The sequence below is a fragment of the Pyrgilauda ruficollis genome, unplaced genomic scaffold (genome assembly GCF_017590135.1).
Source record: "Pyrgilauda ruficollis isolate IOZ18807 unplaced genomic scaffold, ASM1759013v1 scaffold58, whole genome shotgun sequence".
In the NCBI taxonomy this organism is placed as follows: Eukaryota; Metazoa; Chordata; class Aves; order Passeriformes; family Passeridae; genus Pyrgilauda; species Pyrgilauda ruficollis.
The window spans coordinates 1,728,220-1,744,366 of record NW_024527488.1 but is presented as its reverse complement, the minus strand read 5'-3'; the positions used below and the strand labels follow the sequence as shown (position 1 = coordinate 1,744,366).

The window sequence follows — 16,147 nt, the reverse complement described above, 5'->3', positions numbered from 1 at the left end:
TTCACAGACCTGAAACAGACCTTACAGGACCCTTGGAAAAGCTTCCAATTGCATGCTCTGTCTAAGAGGAAACTGGGCTAATGGATCTCTGGGTCTGATCCAGCACATCGGTTTTATGTTTGTCTAAAAATATGTGGTAGGAAAATGTCAATTAACTCCTTATGTTTCTTCTCACAATATGCACAGATTGTGTCAAATGTTTATTGCTGCTTCTTCTGTAAGTACTTCAGAGTGTTGATGGAATCAGAAATTGATAGAAATTGATCACCCTGCCTCTTAAGAGGTTTGTCAGCTGTCTAAGCTGAATGGAAAAGAAGCAGGCTTTTTTTATTAGTGTTCCCTAACAAACCATAGTTTCCTGAGTATATCACTGATAATTCTGTTTCTGAGAGGTTAAGGGTATATGAAACGATAAATTACATGTATATAAGTGTATATCCATGGATATACTTAGAACAGTGTACAATCTTGAGCACAGCCTGTGTCTATTGGTCCTTATTCCTTTGGGTTACAGTGAAGGAAAATTGATGAAGGGTAAGGCTTGTCTTCATCAACAGAGTTTCAGTTGAACGTGTTGCCAGCATAAAACTTCTCTGGAATATTGGTTAAACTGAATTTTTGTTTTGTACTGTGTAGTGGTGTAACTTTTTGCGGTGCTTGAGGGTTTATTGCCTGTTTCCAGTATAAAATTCCTCTCCCCTATTTTTTCTTTCCTGCCTACTAGGATTGTGGAGGCAAGTACTGAGGTTGAACTGTAGTGCTTGCTCCCATTGTCATGGTGGTGTAAAAGAGCCTTCTAGTTCTGACGGCTGCTCTGTCCTTGCCTGCTGAATAAACAGGATGCATGTCTACATTGTTCTCAGTGTAGTGTCTTAAATAGTCTAAACCGAGACTAGTTCTGGATTTTTTGTTTGCTGCTAAGTGAATATGCAACTTCTAACAGCTATCAGGGTCCTAATTTCAGAGGTATCAAGCCCTCTTAAATTCTAATGAATAAAAACTGGGTGCAATTAAGTGTCTATAAATGGAATAGCAGACTGGCCATCTAGCTTCAGGCAGTCTTTTAAAATCATGAAAGTGGATTAATCTGGTGTGTAAGAGCCCGTTTATGTTTAAAAGTCTATTACAGGGAAATCTGACTAATTTAGTACAGGCAAGTTCTCAGTAAGAGCTGGAATCCTTCCTCTTGTAAAAGTGATTGCCTTACTGCACAGAACAGGAGCTAGGTAAATGTCTTTAGACAAAAATGCAACCTAGAAATATAAAAAATATAAGAGATATTTGTTTAGACTTGATTTTTATAAACGTAGGGTTTAATGCTGGGCTAGTTTGAGTAGGTCGATATACACGGTTCTTGGTTTTGTACTGGAAAAATAAAACAGGCACAACATCCAGCAATAGTCTTTTCCTTCTCAAATTTAGCAGCACTGATTGTGAACTCCTGTTACTACACTAAAAATACTTAAGGGGTAGTACAGCAGCTTTAGTCAAGGAGATTTTTCTTTTCTCCCTTCATGTATTCCCTTGCTCCCACTTACCCTGATCTCCTGCTCTCAAAAGCAGCTGTGGTGGCTGCTCTTGGTTCTCCTGTTTCAGATTTAAGGGAGATGAGGTGTTGGAGACAAGGTGCTGTGCTGGGAATATAAGTTTTCAGCACTGTGGCAGGGGACCAGGAGGTGGCTGTTGACAGCAGCACCACGAGCTTGTTCTGCTGGGTGATACAATCTCTGTCCACAAACAAGAGGCACTTGGCCACCCCCTTGCCACCATCAGACACCTCAGCCGTTTGTTTGATTGAGCCTTTGCTAGTGTATAAACCGTGCAAGGAAGGTTTTAACAAGATTATAATTTAGGATGTTCCGTGGTTTCTAAGACTTGCCACGGAGCACTCCGATGCTCTGCTCCGGTGTGTTCAGAGTTTATGTTAAGTGAAGGTTGTTGTAATGTGAAATGAGTTCTAGGAAGACTTGCCAGTCAGATGATTGCATCTCTGATTGTGTAAAGGCACTGAAAAAGCACAAAGTGCTTGCCATCAATTTTTGCCTTATTTTAGTTTATTCAGTAGAAGAGGAGAAAGATTTTTCTTTAAAGGCACTGTCAAATTTTTGCTCTGCTTTTCACAGCTGCTCCAGACCCAGCCATGTATTCATGGCCTAAAATGGAAAGGCTTCTCTTCATAAGTGCTAAACAAGATGATACCACTCTATTTTTGTGCTGATTGTCCCAGAAATGCTGACAAAGAAAAGCTTCTTAATGTCTGGTAACATGCTAGTTTATAAACAATGTAAAGTTTGTTAGTTAAAATGGTGACATGTTTTCCTGAAGGATGTTTCTTAAACAGATTTTCATCAGTCCTGATGGTCATAGTGATACATGTGCAAGTGATGACCCTCAGAGTTAAGATGTTTCTCACACTGTTTAAATGTCTCCTCTTAAAAACTTCTTATGCATTTATAAGCTTTAAATACCCTAAAAATTCTTTCAGGGGCAGATCTTGAAATTTGGGAGAACCAGAAGCGCTGAATTACACAAATGTATTTAGTGTTTTGCATTTGTTGCTGCACTGACAGCTGAGAGAAAGAGCAGCTACTTCCAGCACTTTTCTTATCAGGCACTCAGTGCTGGAGCAGAAAGCAGCTTAAAATGTGAGGGAGAGTGCTGAACCCTCACACTCAAATTTTCAGTGAAAGTAAAGCAGAAGAGAAGGAAAAGATGTTACAGACACCAGAAGTTAAGAAATGGTGTGATAAACAAAGAATTTTAATTCAAAAGGTCCATTAGGTCTTCTTCCCTATTGATACAGAAAAGTCAAATTCTGAGTAACCCAAATTTTGTAATGCTATCTCTAGGGTTGTTTTGGTTTTGCTGCAGCAAGTTTATGCTTCCAGTGATTTGGTAGGAATACAGGCAGATACCACTTATCCAAGGCCATGAGGGCATAGAGCAGCTCTGATATAGGCTGTGGATAATGCTGAAATTTGTGTAAACTAGGCTGTAGAAAGGCATTTCCCTTGTGTTCCTGGTTTATGTTTTCCAGACAGAGGAGATGACATTAAAAGCCTTCAGACAGTAGGGAAAGGCACATAATTCCCATGTGTTGTGCTGCATTTGGGATTACTGGTGGGAAGGCAGAGCTTGCTTCCTTCACAGCCCAGAGGGTGTCTGTCACTAGAAGTGTGGGCATGGTTTACCCTGCAGAGCTGATTCTTTTTTGCAGCCATTGCTCTTGAAGTTGAAAGATACCCAAGACCAAAGCTCCTGGGACAGAGAATTTAGAGGTGGAAGGCATTAAATAACATCATGTTTTGAAAATTCCACCAAACTCACCTTTGAGTTTTGCTTGGGTGTGTTAATAAATTAATAAATCACCAAAAAATGGTGAATTTCCACATCTCCCAGCAGGATGGTGCAGGTGGAGCTGCTTTGTTCTCACTCACAGGTGAAGTTTCTTTCCAGCTTCTGGGTGTCTTTTCAGGGAACTTCCAACTCTTGTGAGACTTCTCACATCCTTGTTTGTCACGTACTGAATTTGGGTCAATGGTGTCCAAGTGGTTTTTTGCTTGTGAGGTATCCTAATATTTTATTACTAAAGTATTTCTCATACGACTATTTTAATGTAAGAGGGTCTAAGTGATTTTTATCAGTAAAAAGAATGCAGCTGTGAATTCAGATTTCCACTTAATGCATTGCTAAAGTTGCATTCCCATGCAAGTATATGTCCCTGATCAGTAGAGACCCAAAAATCCCAGAAATTTAAAAGAAATAAAGCCAGAAAACCAAACCAGAACGAACTGCTGAACAAATCTAGCAGTCTTTAAGAGCTTCATAGAAGTTTTCTCAAGGTGATGTTACATCCATTCTACTGAAAGTAAATATAGGAATGCTGTACCACAGAGCTTAAGTATGTGTGTATATATATATATATATGTATATTTTTTTTTTTTTCAGAAAGGACACCAGATTCTATGAATGCTGGTGCTAAATTCAGTGCAGTGGTTCCTTCTGCAGATTCCCAGATTATCAGAGCCTTTCTTCTGTTTCAATTTCTCATCTCTTCATGCACTACAGATTTGCCTTGTGATTTAACGTGACCAATAATGTTGAGTGATGTAAAAGGCCAAACAGTTTTACGGTTCTCCAGAATATGCAAATACCTGTAGACTTGAGTGTAAGAGGTGTGAGAGGTCATGTAAGGTTCTCTGCTGACTGCAAGTTTGAAGCAGGGGTTTATGTTGATTAAATTTGAAAGCCTTGTATGAGTTGTGTGTCACTCCCTTGGACAGCATTAAAGTGCAGCAGGTCTTGTGCCAATTGCTGTTATCTATGCAAAGTTCCTTCTGCCTGCCTGGAGAACTCCAAAGAGTTGAGCCTCTGGTGTTTTGTCTTTAGCAAAGTAATGGAAACCTCATAAAGGGCAGAATCCAGAGGAAAAACCTCTGAGTGTCAGCCAGAGCTAACAAGCTTTTCCTTCCCCCAGCCCTTCACCTGTATTGCCTTTCCATGTTACTAAGTTATTTATCTTTTTCTTCCCTCAAGAGTCGTGTATCATCAGAAAGTTGCAAATTGTAGGTGATATTTTTACTCCTATCTAAATGATACGGGGTAGCAAGTTTTATTTCAAGTTCTGGGTTCTTTGCCTGGCAATGTAGAAAAACAGTGGTTTGTTCAGCAAACCTTCTGTGACTTTTGTCCAGGGACTTTCAATCTGCAGTACTGAAATGCCTTTTTCCTGCTTAGATGAAGGAAGAGATTCAGACATTGAGTTGTAAACGATGACAGATGAAGTGTGAAGAAGCTGTTCATTTTTAGAACTCTTTGTACCATCTTTGAAGTCAGTAATATAATTAAAATTATAATGGATTGTGTAGGCTTTATTGAGCAATTAACTAGTGAGCTTTTTGCTGGCTTGGAGTAGCCTGTTCTTAATTGCAAAAATCTGAGTGCATTTTGGAGTAAATTTGAGATGAATTAGGAGTATCCTGACTTTAATGGGTTTTGATATTGCACCCTACAAACTTGGGAGTTTTCCTTGCTAATGAATTAACCACGGTATGTGCTTCTACTGCAGTTTGCAGCACCCAAGTTCCAAGACTGCTGTGAAAAGGTGAGAGGCAGCACATTGGAGACACTTAAAGATACCTGAGCTTGGGCTACTGGAAATGCAAAAGCTGCTGGAATTTCTATCAATTTACTCTAGAGGAGTTTAGTAATTCAGTATTAATCTTTCATAGGTGATGAATGACTCAGTTTTTCTCAGCCAGGTCTCAGACTGTCTGGGAGTGATCTACCTGTTTTTCTCTAATCTACTTCCTTCTGGAAAGGGCTGCTGCAGAGCCTTCCTCTGCTTCCAGAGCTTCAGTACAGTCTTGGGAGCTGTAGCTCTCCAGTGGTTGCAAGAAGGGTGTGAGTTTGTAGATTTTGTTAGACTCTCTTAATTTCGTAGAGCTATAAATGGTAGAAACAAAGGCAAGGACTAACTGTATCCTGTTTCATGCAAAGAAGGATCTGAATGCATAATAAATTAATTTACAGGACCCTTTAGAGAAGTAAGTTAAACCTCCAGTGTGTTTGTTATACATTTACCACATGTGAGGTACAAATGTGCAATTGAAAATTGAGAAGGTTGGAAGGGGAGCTCAGAAAAATCAAGTCCAGTGTCTCCTTCACCAGACAGAAGATGCTGGCTTCATCTGCTCTTATGCTTCATAGTTCATCTAGGAAAAAAAATCTATATATTACCCTGAGTTGGTCTCTTCTTGCTATAATCCAAGTTTTTTACTACTCAGGGAGCTTTCTAGAGACATGGAGAAAGAATTCTTCCTTTCCTTTTTGGGACAGGCTTTAACGTCTTTAAATACAGCTTTTTTTGTCTTGCATCTCAGCCTGAAATTCACTAATTCATTTTGTTAGTGTGTCCTCAGAGGTCACACCTAAGAATGTGGCATTAAAAAATCCCTTACCTAAATAAAAGAGTTGGGTTTCTAAAGGGATTTTTTCTTACCAATGTTTTAGATGTGTAAATAGGCAACATTCCACTTCTGTACTTTCCCAGATTTTTGTCCATTCCTACACCTTTCACCTGTGCTTGACTAGAATCCTGAAGCTAGTTGGACCATAACCCAGAAGAGCTTGATCTGGTAGAAGATTGAATTCTCCTTTTCGTAGGAGCTTTCAGTTAAAAACTGTCTCATTACAGTTAAAGTCAAGTTGTTTTGTTTATCTGTGATTTATTTAATACTCAACAATGATGGAGGCAAGATATAAACTGAAAATCATACCAATTTATGGGTGAGCTGAGAAACTATTTTTGTGAGATCGTACCAGAAGAGGGTTAAAAAGAATCTGCCAACTCAGCCTGTCTTTCCAGTGGAGTTGCAGAAGGTAAATTTGCTTTTGTGAGAGCATCTTGACTCTGCTGGAACTTCTGAGTATTTATGCGTAACTGGGCCTTTAGACTTTTAACTGATGCTGTGTTTCATAGGAAACTCTGTGTTCTGGTGTTCTCCAGACCATTAGAACCGTTGAGCATTGCCTGAAGCTTAAGTACTTTGTGGCATGTTTCTCTTTAGGCTTTTCCCTTGAATCTGTGGAGTTAACGGGTCACATAGCAGCAGTCAGTGTTTCTGCAAGAGCAAGCTGTATGTTCCTCTTTCATTGTATGGAAGCACAGCTACAGACTGAACATAATACCGTTTAAGGTTTTAACCTTTTCAGATTAAATTACCATAAGAAAGTTTCCCCGAGGCATTTTAATAATGACAACTTACACAGACCTTTTTGTCTTCTACTTCTATAGGCATTAACATTTTGGCTTTAATCAATGTGGCTCAGACTTAAACCTTACAGATTTTCCTATTAGCTGTTTAGTTAGATGGACCTTCATAGCAATTCTTACTTGTTAATTATTTCCCTTCCCTTCAGTTTTCTGTGCACATGTTCATAGCTTGTGCAAGGGTTTAGGTTTCCTTTCCTGTCTTCTTTTTCAATGAAAAAATGAAAAGGATTTGGTGGATTGTGAAGTAGAAAGGATGTAGTGTGTCTTATATACTGGGAGAAGATAGTATTGAAATATTGCGTCCTGAAAACCATGACTTGAAGAGGTTTCAGTTTCTTGTGTGTGATGATGTGTACAGTACACTAAGAATGGTGAGAAATCTTCTGTCTTTGTCCAGGAGCAGGAATGTTTTCAATAGTTAATGTCTTTACATTTTGTGATTGAAGAATGACTGCTGAAAAAGAAATAATCAGGCCAAAAAGGCAAGAAAATAATTACATTGACCCAAGGGTTGAGTTGTACAGAGGTGTTCAAAGGTATTGCAGAGTAGGTGCCAGAAAGTATGGACGTGGGTAGGTTCCTGGTCTGCTTGTCGACATCAAAATGTGAGAAGATAGCATGAAAAAACAACTGGAAATGAGATCATGAAAAGAAGGCAACTGGGGAGATGTACATAATGAAGAAATAAAGGAGAAATAAAAGGAGAGAGCAATCAAATTCCTATCTCTGTCACGTTTGCAGATACCTTCACACGGAGTTAGGGCCGTGCAGGCAGGTAGGAGGCATCAGATTTTGGACTCAGTTGTGGATGCTGGGGTTTAAATTGATAGGAGTGAGAGGAAGGATGGAATAAAGGATCATATGTGAGTGAGTAGACTTTGAATCCACAGACCACCACCAGTGTCTTTTCCTTGGATTTTTTTCTTTGTCATGTCCTAATAAGAGCTGGTAGTGCTTTTGTGGAGAAGGGGAGGTGGGCACCTGGCTGTGCATAGGATGCAAGTTGTGTTCTACAGATCTGTGATATCTTAGAACATGAGAGAAGGAATGGGCCCTGGCAGAACCTTATTTAAGGTTATTTGCATAATCATGGAGTTGTCCTGGAAAAAAAGAGCTGCTCAGAAGTTATAGGTCAGTTAAGGAAGATACCAGCAGTGTAGAGATGACAGTAACAAGCAGGTAGGAATGAACCTCAGGAGGAAAAACTGTTCAGAATGGGATTACAGCATGATCTCCATCTTAAAGCAGTTAATTAACAAGTCTTGGTTTAACTACATCAGCTCTCCTGCAGCAATAGTGAGCATGATACACTAAGCTGTCTGTCATTTTTCTACACTTTTCCTGGAGTAGAGTTCAGCAGGACATTAGAAAAAAAGCTCAATTTGTAGGTAAAGTGAAGCTGATCCATTATAAGAGAAATTGTGTCCTACAGGATTTTGGATTACCCTAAATGATCAAAGTCTTAACAGATGGAAACTTCAGCAGTCAACAGCGCAACACCAAATCATTCCGTATTTCTATACTTTTTTTATTAATACTTTCTTTAATTTTAAATGGTGGTTTTCATCCATGGTAAATAATTTGTATATGCATAATTGGACAGGAGGCAGAGGAAGCTGTAGTTTCTATCACTTGTTCTATTGTAGCTAAGGCTAATAAATATTAGGCTGCAAAAGCAGTTCCACAGCTAAATGTGCAGTAAGATTATAGAACCAGGGTTACACAGTGCTAACCTAACAGTGTTTTTTGAGAGTAAATTATGGTGACAATACAGAAAGCATCAATTGGAGCTTTACAGGCAGAACAGAAAAACTCTATCTGCTTGGGGCTGGGGATGAAAAAAGCCAAACCACAAGGTAACTGATAAGGCCTCAAAGTGATGCATGAGGAACATATGCTGTGAATCGTGCTTTGGGGAGTATGGGAGAATAATTTTGAATGGGACACACGAAAGCTTCTCCATCTGTTCCCTTTTCAACTGAGTGAAATAAACATTAGTATAGTCCGTTTTACTAAGATGGAAAATAAAATGGCTAAACAGAGTAGGAAAGCGATCTTGAGTGTGCTTGACTAAGAAGGTAAATTCTCAACAGTTTTTCATCTGGTATTTGTGCAGAGGATTTTCTCAAAATGAGGTCGGACAGTATAATCCTGCAATCAGTTCAGCAGTGGAAGTGTGAGGTGCTTTATGATGGTGTGCAAGACATGACTCAGGCAGGTGTGGAATAACTTGATTAGGGAATGATCAAGATTTTAAAACGTCAGTTGTTGTTTAGCCTGGTTCTTCCAGGCTGGCAGTTCAAGAGCCACTCTTATGAAGGAGCAGCTTACTGCTGAAACAGCCACTGCAGCTCTTCCTCTTCCTGGTTCCCAGTCAATAATGTTGGGTTTTTTTCCCTTTGGAATGCATAGGACAAATCTAATTAATTTGGGGGTTGTCAGACTGAACTGCAGTAATGATGGTGGCTCTTTTATTGTGTATATTAATCTACTGTATTCTCTTTTATGGTCATGGAATAATAGAACATAGTAAACTAGCATATAGCCTGACAACAGGCACACAATTGAATTTATTCAGTGCAGTTTTCTACCTGCCTCATCTGGGAGATTTTAGGTTTCTTTTTGTGCTTAGCATTTCTCTCACACCAGCAAATACAATCATACACCTGGAAAGAAATATTTGTTCCTTCAGTTGTGTTTATGCACTACATAAATAGAGACAAAAATCCCTTTCTTTTTTCTATCTCCAAAATGTAGAATAATACCTACAAATTCAAATTCCTGTAAAGTTAAAAGAATTTCAATTCCATTGTGTACTAATGTGTTCAGATAACACACCTCATAGAAGTTACATTTTTTTTAACAAAGAAATATTACTTTTGCTACAACTAGGGAATCAGGTAGTTAATTAGGAAAGCTGAAAAGACTGAATGTATCTGTGTATGTATATATATATTTCACTCACTGTATCTTTAACTTTATAAATTATTTAAAACTAACCTTGTAATTTTGATACATTCTGTTGCATATATAAACTCGTTCATTTTCTTATTGTAATGCCCCACTCTTACACGTTGCATTTCAACCACAGGCTTTTGAATATTTGCAAAGTAAGTTATCCCAACTTTACATGTATGCAAAATAAGGTGAAGTATAGGCAATTCTCTCATTTCTACTAATAATAGTTTTCAGTGAGTCTGATTTGATGCTTTCATCTCATGCTTTTGATCTAAAGTGTATGTTCTTTGACACCACCTACTTTTTAAAAAAAAAAATAGATGGATTTGCAGGAAAAAATACCATTGAGAACTAATCTGATGCTTAATATAAAGAAAAACATTGATTTTTGACCCTAAGTAAAGAGCTTTAGAGCAAAACCTGGTGGATGACAAGTTCCAGGAATAAATCTAACTAACAGCAACTTAGACAACAGCTCAAAAACTGGGGATGGAGGAGGAGGGGAAATAGGCTTAGTCATGTAGGTCATGGGACAGACAAGAAGATAAGTCAGGGAGTAATCAAATGCCTTAGGTGCCTTCATACTAATGGAAAAAAGGTAAGGGGTGAACAAGCAGAACTGGAAATTTTAGTGTACAGTCAAGATTGAGTTCAGTGCTCTAAAAGATCTGTCAGGATAACTTGTATAACAGGTATGTGTTTTAAAAAAGTAGCTTGTTTTGTACATCATATGCTTGCTTGTAGTTCTAGACTAAAGAAATTAAAGCCACTGGAAAATCTGAATAAAATACATATATCACATGTGGTGATAGCCCTACAGGTGGGATTTCCATTTGAAGGTTTGTTGGTAAGCCTGATCGTCCATGGACTGTAAATCAAACTACCTATCAGAACACCTTGTGTGTCTAAGAGTTTACCTGCTTTGTCCAAATAGGGTTTGTGGTGACTCAGAGAGATTCCCTCACCTCAATACTTTTGTAAAATTACAAGTGCTTTACCATACCGAAGCAGCAAGCTCAAGTACGCTAAGCTGGTTTAAGATAAGAAGTGGTGTCATCCATGGCATAGAATTTGGATGATAATGTCTGTCTCTGGTAGAGTTAAAAATCTGAATAACAAATAGGAGATAAACATCAGCTGGGAAGCAGGAGTCTGCCAGTGACCATGCTTCTGATGTCAAAGAGGAGAGAATACTTAGTGGGGAGACATAAATTAGCTTCAGTCAGATTGGAAAAAATCAGCTGAGGAAGTGAAATCTTTTGGATATAGTGACTATGAAATGATCTTAAATGCATGTGTTGGGTTAATGGTTGGACTCAAAGGTCTTTTCATGGAATCCTAAATGATTCTTTGCTTAGAAGGGGAGGAGGAAGAAAGACAAACTAAAAAGGATGGAGATGTTCACCATCTCAGAGGATTTGTGAATAAGATCTGATGAAGACAAGTATAATGAAAGCAAGGAGCTGGCTGGGAAGAGCACTGAGGTCTCGAAGCACTGTATTAAATGTCTGCTTCAGTGAAACTGAGCTCCTCAGCACTCACATGTTAAACTCCAGCAGGAAGGTGGCAGGAAGAAAATAGAGCAGCCACTAAATATGAAAGTGAAAGAGTAATGTGAAAATGAGAGCGAGACTGCAAGTTCAAGGTGGGTTGATCATGTTTCCTATGAGGTGTGTTTTACAAGAAGTAACTCCGTATATACGTTAGCAGAAAAAAGACAATATCCACCAAGTGCTGGGCTGCTATTCCTTGGGGAGAAAAAACTGATAAGAGTAGGAAAGCTAAAATTTCAATGCTCCTATGTATTGCCCTTTCTTTTAAAACAGTCGTTCTGCAGTCAGCTAACATAATTAAAAGTAGCAAGAAATAGGTAAGATCAAAGAAAAACATAGCCCAGGCCAAAAACCTCAAACAGATATCCAACATAGAATAGGTGAGATGCTCTCAAACTGTTACTGATTGTCTGCAAAGGAGAGGTTTTCAGGATTGATGAAAATTCAGAGTTGAAAGAAAAATCTGTATATTTAGTGCCTTGATTTAAGAAGGATATAAAAGGCGTGGGGAATTAGAAGTGTGTCAGTTGAGATGAAAAATAACAGAAGAAATAATCAGACAAAGTATTTGCAGACAGCTGGGAGATAACAAAGAGGTGAAAAACAACTAACATGGTATGACATGGTTTGTTTTTGATAAATTTAATCTAATGTCTGTTTGGAAGAGTCACAGGACTTGTGGATAAGAGATAACCATAAATGTCATCTTGACTGCAGGAAGGCTTTACTTGCATGAGACTGGTGCAAACAGGCCACGTGCAAGGTAAAACTATATTTGACTACATGGAATAAGCGATTAGTAACTGTACTTAATTATCAGTACTCCACTTTCAAACTGACACAGCACATCAAGTTGGTTTCATACCAACTTTTTCCTGTGTGTTTTTTTTTTTTCTCTTTCTTTTCAATCTGTTCCTTAGTTCTGTCAGGTGACTGGAGAGAAATGGTTATAAATTTGGGGTACTGCTGGCTTCCTTGTAATGACCCTGGTGTTATCTGTGGGGCAGAAGTAATGGTGCAGCGAGTACAAGGTTTGAATTGCAGGAAAGCAGGTAAAGGTTAGACACAGAAAGGGAAGGAGAAAACTTCCCAGTTTCAAGAATATTGAAGCACTGGAATGGATTGCTTAGGGAGATAGTATTGATTTGTGGAAATCTTCAGGAATGCCTAGGCTTGTATGTCAGGGATGGCAGATGTAGAGCTGACCCTGCTGAAGGTGGGGAGGTGGACTAGGTGACCTTTCCATCACTATAAAACAGAACTGTGAGAGTTTGTTTTGAATACATTGGGGTTTTTTTATTTTATTACATGTTTGGGGAAAATCTTTTCATTATCTTGTGTACTCTTCCCCTCTTTGCCTTTGGGGACACAGATTTTTGTATGTCAGACTCAGCATAATTTAGAATATATTTTATATGTTAAGACATATGGCAAGTATATTCCATTTAAAATCCAGTCAGCCTGCTCTTGGTAGCAGTTGGGAATGACTTTCAGCCACAGTTGTCTGTCCTTTATAATAGCCAAGTTGTTTGCAAACTGTTCTGGGCAGTCCACTATTACACCAAAATATTTGCTCTTAAGGCTTCTATTTTCCGAGGTCTCAAGTAAATCCAGGAGTAGATCTGCTGGTGGTGCTTTGCAGGCAGAACTCACCTCTGCATTTGTGTGAGACTGTAGGAGGGCTCTAATCAATACCAGGGTCCCGCATGGCCTGTTTCTGTGGGACCAGTGGCGCTGCTTCCACCATCAGCTCTGCTTTTGTCTGGCCTGATGCCCTAGAGCCGGCTTTTGTGCTCTCCTGGTGGGGCTGCAAGTCCGCCTTACAATTGCAGATAAAATCCAGGTTGCTACAAGACATTGCAAAATCAGGTATTGAGTTGCACAAGACTTGCCTGCTGTTTCTAATTCACCGCTTCTGAAAAGGCCAGACCCTCGATTTACATCTGTGTACTTCGCCTAGAGCCTTCCCAATAGGTGATTCTCAGGGTGGGTTTTGTTTTGTTTGGTTTTTTTCTTCTTCTGCTTTCTGCCCCTTCCTTCATAGGATTAACCATGGTTGGGTAGAAGTGTTAGAGCCAATTTGTCTTCCTGTGCAGTCTGCACATAAATAATTTACTAGAAACAATCTGTATTACATTGTAGCCCAGGAGTGTGCCTTAATTCCAGTATTGCACTTAGTCAGAAAGTCATAATCAGCTGCAGTGCACTTTATCTTGTTGAGAAAGTACAGAACAAGTACCTCGATAACCAGATCAGATCTGCCAGTGTGTACACAGGTGTGCACACATCCAACTGGGTCACTTCATTTTTGCCTTATGGGTTCTGTTTTTCAGCTTTTTAAAGTGTGGAATTGTTCTGGGCTTCACAGCCCTCGTATTTCATAAATATTCCCAGTTAGTTAAAGGTCCCATGTGTCTGTTTTTCTGGATGTTATTACCAGTATGAGCAGCTGGGCAATTAGTAAGAAGGAAAGGCCTGTATTCCACATGTATATAGTGCCAAGAATTGGGGTGGTGATATACAGAAAGCAGCTATTGATTTGATCATTAATTTCCCTTTTAATCATTAGCCAGAATGCATTATAAGGCCAGTAAATAAACTGTTTACTGTAAGTCATCCATAAGACGTAAATGCCTTGTCACAGGACAAAATAAAACTCACTCTTCTACAAACAATGCTACAAGCAATTTGTAAAGATGCTATGGTTTTTCTTTCTGTGTGAATACAGCTGCTATAAGTACTTGGAATGAGGGTAGTATTTCATCAGCTGAACAGCAGGAATTGTCAATTTTATTAGAAGTTAAATTCACACCTTTTTTTATTGCGACCTGTGCCCCAAATGCAGTTTGGAAAACAAAAGAGAAAAATGCAGCTATTGGTGTAAGTCTGTCTTTGCTGAAGCTTCTAACAGTCTTTAACAGCTTTATCTTCACTGGCTCCATGCTTTTAAATGCAAATTGAGACCTGGGGGTGGTGGGGACAGACAGCTTTAATGGATTATGCTCCCTGCTAACCAACCCTGGATTATTACAATATACAAATGAACATGTGTCTGTAAGCTCGGAGAAGCGAGCTCTGGTGTTTGCTGTCACTTGTGAGAATTTTTCAAGTAAGGATGATTACAAAATACTTGGAGTTTAGCATTTTGTTTTCTATTTTTAGGCATTTAGAAGCTCTTATGTTTACTCCATGAGCAGTGGAAGTAGTGAAAACCCTATTGCATAGATTTGTGTCCTTGGGTACCTCTGTCCTTAGGTGTCCTGCAATGGCCTGAGCTCCCCTCTGTAGTGTCAGTACAACAGAATTCCTTCCCCTTTCCCTGGCATGCAGCTCCTCCAGCCTTAACAGCCCTACAGAGCCTTCCCCTTCCTTGTGTATTCCCCAGCAGTGGCTGGGCACAGCAGAGCTTCTGCTGCATCTCATGCAGAGGCAGAGGCAGCAGCAGCAGCTTTCCCCTTAGTGCTTAGGATTTTTGCTAGGTCTCAGCGTGTGATTTTTAGGCAAAAATCCCGCTGCTTCTTATGTTGCTGGCAAAAATTGCTGCAATACTATGTAAATATAGTTGGCTTATTTGCAGTCTCACTGTGCACTTCATTTTCCATATTTGCCAATACAACATAAATGGAAGTAAGTGTCTTAAAAATCACATTGTAAAGGGCTGTGATGTATCATGTTGTAAACCACTTACAAGAAGAAAGATGCTTGTTTGCTTTTCTGAAGATTGAGATGAGTGCTTGGAGAATTACTTTGTTACACACCAGTTATTGTTAAACTCTTTATATATAAATACATAATCACAAATACATCAATCCAATATATATAGAGGCATATTCCTGATCAATATGCAAAGTTTAGGTGTATGACAAGTAGCTGGTGAATTTCCTCAAGGAATCTGGTGTAGAAACGTGGGAAAAAGCAGGAGGAGGCTGTGTGTGGAATAACGATGTTACGCTTCTTTTCGAATTTTCTTTGGAAAGAACAGAGTTTGTAAATTCCTGATGCAGATCTCTGGGATGGTGCTTCTCAGAAATACGAGTTGGAAATGCTGAGATATAATCTCTTGGGAGGTGTCCCAAGAAGCAGTTTGTTAAAGCGTTGTTACACTGTTTAGAAAAGGAAAGGTAAGAGCTCAGTAGTACTAGTACAGCAGATTTCCAAGTATGTCATTTCTGTCATAAAATTTGAAGCCTGTCATGCTTTGCTAAAAGTAGCAGCACTTGGAGTCTGACAAATCAGGGGTAGTGGTTGTGTTTTTCTTTGGGTTTTTTGGTTTTTGTTGTTTTGGGTTTTTTTGGGTTTTTTTTGTTTTTTGGTTTTTTTTTTTTTTTGGCCCTGTGGCTTCTGGCCTGCTTAGGAGATGATTTTTATACACTTGTTCTGTGTATTTGTCAGTAGAGAATGCTGGCAGCAGGGTAGGGAAACAGGAGCCCTTCTAGGATGCTACACTCCCAATTTAAGTGGGACATAGCTGAATTTTTACACACCAGAGACAGTCAAATACAAGGAACACGTTATGATTTCTTTTACCCCTAGAGCCACTCATTAGTTGCTACTTGGCAATGTTTTTGCTTTTTTTTTTTTTTTTTTTTCTTTTTAAAATAAGCATGTGCACTCCACTGTGACTCTTTTCAGCTTTTGTGGACAGTGCCGCTGTCTTTCCGCTCTGTTCTGTTGTGTCTTTGTGTTTTTGTGGATCCAATCAAAATCTCAAGGCCTGCTAGAAGCAGAAGTTCAGCATAGCTTGTATATATTCCTTCCATGTGTGGAAAATCATGTTTGCATGGGTTCAGTCAGCTCAGTAGCAATCCTGAAGAATTCTATGGGATGGCTCATTGTTCTGAGGAATTCTTGTTTGCTGCAG

The 16,147-nt window shown here is 39.1% G+C and overlaps 1 protein-coding gene across 1 annotated transcript in view; it reads left to right on the top strand.

The window, feature by feature from the left end:
- The window catches only part of ANKRD50 (ankyrin repeat domain 50), a 40,604-nt gene that overhangs the window by 2,668 nt on the left and 21,789 nt on the right, over nucleotides 1-16,147 (top strand). The gene's annotated exons all lie outside the window — the stretch shown is intronic.